This window comes from Panthera pardus, unplaced genomic scaffold (genome assembly GCF_024362965.1).
Source record: "Panthera pardus isolate Hobbes unplaced genomic scaffold, ASM2436296v1 HiC_scaffold_26, whole genome shotgun sequence".
NCBI classification, from domain to species: domain Eukaryota; kingdom Metazoa; phylum Chordata; class Mammalia; order Carnivora; family Felidae; genus Panthera; species Panthera pardus.
The window spans coordinates 28,336,456-28,343,284 of NW_026526832.1; the positions used below are offsets into that span (position 1 = coordinate 28,336,456).

Here is a 6,829-nt window from a genome sequence, read left to right on the forward strand (position 1 = left end):
TCCTGGGATAGAGCCCTGCGTCAGGCTCCACACTGAGTGTGGAGTCTGCTTAAGATTCTCTCTTTCCCCCTCCCTCTACCCCTCCCCCCCTTGTGCTTTCTCTGTAAAATTAAAAAAAAAATTTTTTTCCTTCCTTTTCCAATTCTGTATGTGTGAGGCTGGATTTTCTTCATATATTTAGGCAAAGCAATATATCATAACAGGTTGAATGCAGAAGCATATGTGAGAATCCAGCTATTTTCTACTAAGTCAGACATTAAAAAGATTTCTAAAACAATGCCATTCTTTTCACTAAATTTTTGCTTTTATTATTACAATTTTAAACAAATAAATGTTTAAATTATTTGCTAAGTTTAATACCAGACAGTAAATATCAACAAAACACAAGAACAAAACTCGGGAATCTTCAATAATTTTTAAGATGGAAAATGGTTCCGAGACCAAAGAGTTTGAGAACTCTTATTCTAGAAAATATTATTTCAACCATGCAATGAAGAGCTGGAAGGAATTTGCTGAATTGTTGGGATTATGCTGAATTGTTAAGAGTGATTATCTGTGGATGTTGGGTTTAAGGGTCATGGTTATTTTAACATCTTTACTTTTCTGTGTTTCCAAAAGTTTCCACTTTAGTATGTATTTCTTTTATATCTGATGAAGGGTAATTTTCTTTAATTTGCACTTTTCTGTTCTTCACCTTTAAAAAAATCTCTCTGCACTTAAGCCTTCATTTAAAACCTAAAATTGTAAAATGTCTCTTAATTATACTTGCATAGAGTCTCAGCTCACAAAATTCTGCCAGATTTAAGGTCTGCAGACAAATTAACCACAAGCTATATAGAGGTAGAATTTATAAATGGAATATGCACTGCACCAGCACTTTCCAGAGAAATGGCCTTTGAAACACCAGTGAATAGAGGAGACATCTTCCAGGCGATGTTTATGCCAAGACTGAGATAAAAATTCACTTTGCATTTATTTATTCATTTTTGTTTGTTTCTTACTTAAAGGTTGACTGCCATGGAGCCTTAAAATTATCAATGATCTTAACTCCTATTCATTTCAAAATCTGACCTGTACAGAAAGGTTCACAACTCAAGCTCACCACCTATTTGTTTGGATGCTCCCAAGGACCAAAGGTTTTGGTTAATATAGTCCACTATTCAATAGCTCTGCTTGTAAAAAAAAAAAAAAAAAAAAAATCTGAGTTATGATCCTTTTAATGTCTACAGAGCCCAAGTAGATGTGTGATCTTGGGTCAGTTCCATCTGTAAAACATTATGTTTTTAATATGTCATAGGCCTAATAATACAAGTTCTCATAAAGTTGTGAGCATTATATAACATATAAAACTAAACAGCAGCGCCTGGCATACAATTGATGCATAATTTATGTACAATAACTATTGTTATTTTTGTGTTTCCAAATACTCCAAAACTGATATTGGGGCCAGCCAAAAATGGGCCTCTCAGTATCTTAGGAACATTCTATCAATCCATTGCTCTATTCCTGGTATTTACATCTGCCAAGAAGACTTTCCAGCCTACCTAGCATTTTTCCTTTGGCTCCAGAACTTCTGGAGCACATATTGCCTGGGATACTTCCTGCTGCCCCACTGCACCTGTATCACAAGCCTCTTCATAGGCTGGACAGAGTTTTCTGCTTCCTTTATTTTCTCCCACTCGGTGTAGCATAGCCTCTCTGTGGATTGACTGGTTTCTTTTTCTTTTTTTAAGTTTCTTTATTATGAGAGAAAGAGAAAATAGAAGTGGGGGAGGGGCAGAGAAAGAGAGGGAGAGACAGAATCCCCAGCAGGCTCCACACTGTCAGGACACAGCCCAATGTGGGGCTTGAACTCACCAACCGTGAGATCATGACCTGAGCTGAAGTCAGACACTTAACCAACTAAACCATCCAGGCGCCCCTGGACTGATTGATTTCTGATACATCATCTCTTTCATGGTTCCTGCTCAACATTTCTCCTCTGGAGTATTTTGGGATTATTTTAGTCTCCTTCCTTGTCTCCTGTGGAATACTTATTAGAATAAATTAGACCCCCCTCTCTCCCATTCAATCATCATGGCTCCAGGAGTCCTGTGAGTAAGATGAATTAAAACAGATATCTTTGTCTTCCTGGATCCTAAGAAATTTGATTAGCCATTTTTCATATTTCTCTATCCTTTAGGATTAGGCGATATCCCAGACCAATTCTCACCCACTCAGGTTTTCATAAATATTTTACAAACTCCTAAATGCCAGTAAGTTCCTAATTCCCTTGCCATTTATTTCATCCTTCAGCCAGCAAAAGACTGTAACCATCCAGAACTATATGGAGAATAGAGACGAGGGGAGTGAGCATCTTATCAGGACAGACATGTTACCAAAATGGCCTTGCCTTTTTCTGGAGAACCCGGGGATTCCCACTAGACCAAAACTAGGCTTCATGGTGCCTCAAGCAGAAACTCAGTGTTCCTAAAGATATATAAGGTGGATAGATACATATTCCCTGTATTTCTTACCTCTAGCTTACTGCAAAGGGTATTCTAAGGGAAGGCATGTTTGTGACAGAAAAAGAGAGAGAGGGAGGGAAGGAGGAAGGAAGGAAAGAAGGAAGGAAGGAAGGAAGGAAGGAAGGAAGGAAGGAAGGAAGGAAGGAAAGAAGGAAGGAAGGAAGGAAGGAAGGAAGGAAGGAAGGAAGGAAAGAAGGAAGGGAAGGAAATCATTAATAAGATGGCTATCAAAAAAAAAAAAAAAAGAATCTCATCCATTTTGCTTTGAAAAATCCAGATAGGCTTGAGAGGAGAGTAGCAAGTTTGAAATTTTCTGAGTTTATACTGAATTCTATTTGAAATGAGAGCTCTGTGTGAGTATGGAAATTTGATCTCAACAATATCAAGAGATAATATATGAACATTCCTCCGACAGTTCCAGATGTACTGTTGTATCAAGAGAAATGCTGCCACTCATCTGAGGTCCTTCTCTTCTGCAAGTTATGTAAAACCTGAACTAATGTCATAACTGAGTTTAAAGCAAAGGATGTTACAACTTATTTTCAACATGGGGAAGATGTTGATCATATTCTCCAGAGCCCATCACGCTCACATTTACTCTTCATTTGGGAGTTGTAATATGACAATCAAATGCCTTGTTGTTTGCCTATTCTTTTACTGCTGGCAGCTTTAATACTTCCTAAAGTGTTGGGCAAACTCTTCCTGAAAGTTTGCTTTGTCTAAGTTCTAGCCTTACAATGCCAGGTCCCGTAGATAGTGGACACCCGCGGGTGCCTTCCTCCCTCCCATTATTTTCATCAATCCCTCAACTTCTGTTAGCACAATGAAGTTATGGGATTCTATTACATGATGCATTCTCAAGCATATAACTTCACTAGCCAACATCGGATCGAAAAATGGCCTTGAATTCATCATGAGTTTGACAAATCTTATATCAAACCATTCACTAATGCATTTGCAATTAATCACACACTGAGTGCACATTCCTTTTTTAAATATATTACATTTTCTCTTGTGTCTCCTTTTAGAACTTTAAAGGAGTATGTTATGTATTTGTGCTTTACGTGTGGTCTGTGCCTTCCTTCATATGTGCCTGTTTGCATACATGTGTCCTTGGGTATTTCTGTGTGTGTTTATATATGTACGTGTGCATATGTATACATATATATTGTCTGCAATATGTCTCACAATACTATGTGAATGTGTGAAGTGTGTATATCCATGCGTATGCGTGCGTTTGTGTGTGTTGTGTGCTCCTGTGGGCTTGCCATGCAGAGTGAGATGCTTGAGTTTCCTTTTCCTTGGAAACCAGAGAGTTTGTCCTATTTTGCCTGTCGTTACATAAGCTGGATAAGTCGAAACTCAGTGGGTTTATCAGGAAGAAATGGATTTTGCAATCTCTCACTGTATCTGTTATTTCTTCCTCCCTGGTCAACACACTCTACTGACGTGAGTGTTTGCTGATGAATCATCACTCTGAGAAAAGCAATGACGTCAGGCTGTTTAAATGAAGTAACTGTGAAAGGACTAGTTATCTTTTTTTATTTTGCTTGGGAGTATTGATAAAACGATGTATTCTTATTTTGTTCTCTCAGAGTCTTGGGTGTATTTGGACATGCTGACCAAATTTGTCCATGGAAACTATTAAATTTCATGCATAGCTGAGCTCACACACAACAAAAAGTGGACTTGGCTGTGCTGAGATGGAGGGTAGCAAGGATCCTGGCAGGTTATATGGTCCCCCAGGGCTCAGCAGCTGTCTACCTTGTTTCTTGGTAACAAAATTCAATTTCCACTCTACCCACATGGGCCAGGAGACAGCAGGGATCCACACTGGCTCACAGAATTTTCGCTTCCTCATTTGTGAAACGTGACCAAACATATTAATCTCAGCGACAAGCAGATTAGAATACTGGACAGGACGAACAAATGCAATCGTCAGACACAGAACTGCCACAACAGCGCCAGATCGGGATTGGAGGCAGATCGTGGGTTAGGGAGCAAGAATGTAAATAACATAGGGCTTGGAAGATCCTCTCAAGTTTCTAAATAATATCTTGTTTACCCCAATACATCTCCGAAAGTCTTCAGAAGTATTTTTTGCTAGAACACTATCAGTCAACTAGCCTACACAGACAGCTGTAGGGATTCTCTCCTCTGTGGTTTGCAGAGTGAAATTTCGACCTTTGTTTGTCACTTGAGGCTCCCCGTCATTAAACCTCCACTTCTCTCTTTACAATATAATCCCCTGTGCATGCTTTCTCAAGCCCTTTGCAGGATGGCCCCTTGTTTCCTATGCTAACCCACATCATCAAGTACCCCCTGAATCTGCCTTTAGAAAATACTTTGTCGAATTTGTTCTCTGATTTCCTGGCCTGGATATGTGAGGTATCTTTTTTGTTTTGAGGAGAAATTTTCCAGGTGAAATTCTAAAATACATGTTAGAGAAATTAAATAAATAAATAAATAAATAAACAAGAATAAGAATAACCAAGACATTTAGAGAGGAAAGGAAGAAGTGGAGGAGGAGACGAAAAAGGAGAAGAATGGAGAATACGCCCCATCTCCTATTAGATCTTCCTGAGAAGCAAAAGTAATCAAGACAACCTGGTGTTGTAGACAACTGGATCAATGGGACGTGATGTTGAGCCCTGATGAATGACAGAGGTGGTATGACTGATGTGCATGGGAAAGAAAGTCTGTTCAATAAATGGACACGGGGCGATAAAAAAAAATGCTTATTTATACATGTGCAGGAACAGTGGACTCTCTCATGTCATACAAAAATCAACTCCCCATGAATTAAGGACTTAAATATCAAAATTAAAGACCCAAGTAGAAAATATAAGAGCTATTCAATTTGAAAAAAAAAAAAAAGTCATACAATCCAAGTGTTAGGATCAGGACTAACTTGATCTCTGATATTGCTCTAGAATGTGCAGTTTGGCAGAAACATTTGGGGGAAAATGTTTTGTCATTATCTTAAATGTTAGATGTTGTTCTCATATGCTCTTCCAGAGATTTTACTCTTAGGTACTTTCCCAAGATAGGAGAGAAAACAGATTGACTAAGAAATTTCAGGATCACAGAAGGTGGTAACATTTAACTCCATACCTCAGGGGGGAAAAAAGATAATAATGAAAGCCAGTACAGAAATAAAAACAACTTAAAAGCATCAAGAATAGAACAGCTTTAAATAGAGTCAAAATGGAAGAACATAAGCTTAAGAAAAAATTGTGCAAAAGTAATTGGAAAATTACAAAGAGATCAACATTATTGGAGAGAAAATGAAATCTATGCTAAAAAAAAAAGAACATGGAAATTCTGCATGTTTGTTTTTCTTAAAAATAAAGGATAGCATAAATGAAACAGAATATATTCAAATATATTATGTGAAAATACTTCCCTAAAATACAGAAAATCTGCATGTGAAGTTTTAAAGGCCGCTGCTGTTGTTTATTGTTTGTCGTTTTGTTTTGTTTTTTTTTTTTTTGGTGTTTTTTTTTTTTTGGTGTTTTTTTTTTTTTTTCAGAAAACTGATACATACCTCTAAAGCCAAGAAATATCCTGGTAAGTTACTGAACTTGAAAGATTAATCAAACAAAAGAAGTCAGAACGTTGATGTCATTTCTGTGAATGAACTAAATTCACATCACGTCTGTTTAAATTGAGAACCAGAGTTAAAAACAATACGGAAATTATGGTGCAGAAAAGGCATAACCATTATAAACTAACACTATGTGAGACAATATAATTAATAGAAATTAGGACATCAATGTTCTTAATGAGGAAATTAAGAAAAAATGTAATTGTATTGATTTCCTTGTTTTTCAGAAAAAAATTCAGCATACTGATAAAAGTATATACCTCAAGAAATACAGGTTTATGTATATTATTTATGAATACTGTGGTAACCACAAGACCCAAGAGTATATTATAAACTGTGCAGCTTTTCTGAAGGAACTGCATACACACACACACACAATCAGCAGGAGCAACAACAAAGGAAATGGAAATCATAGCAAATCTCATTTTTCTCTCTACCTCCACATATAAATATATGAATTATTTATGAATATATTTCTTACCTTTATACATTTCTTATGCTAGGACAACATACGTCACAAAGTAGGTACTCACAAAATCAATACTATATTGTAGGATATCAGGATCACCTCAGAGCCATTAAAACTGTTGCCTGCACCCCTTCCTTCCAGGACCTCCCAGCCACACACCCCCCTGCCCCCCACATCCCCGGCCACAGGCACTACCCTGGCCTTTTCATTCTCTAAAGTCCTGTAGCCTCTCTTATCTGTGATAGC

At 37.4% G+C, this 6,829-nt stretch overlaps 1 long non-coding RNA gene across 2 annotated transcripts in view; it reads left to right on the forward strand.

Moving 5' to 3' along the window:
- LOC109268247 (uncharacterized) overlaps positions 1-2,987 on the forward strand; it is a 73,628-nt gene extending 70,641 nt beyond the window's left edge. For both annotated transcript variants that reach the window (XR_002080537.2, XR_008418096.1), the window contains exon 3: positions 2,923-2,987. This is a non-coding gene — a long non-coding RNA (uncharacterized LOC109268247). The remainder of the gene's footprint in view (positions 1-2,922) is intronic.
- Positions 2,988-6,829: the final 3,842 nt, after the last annotated feature.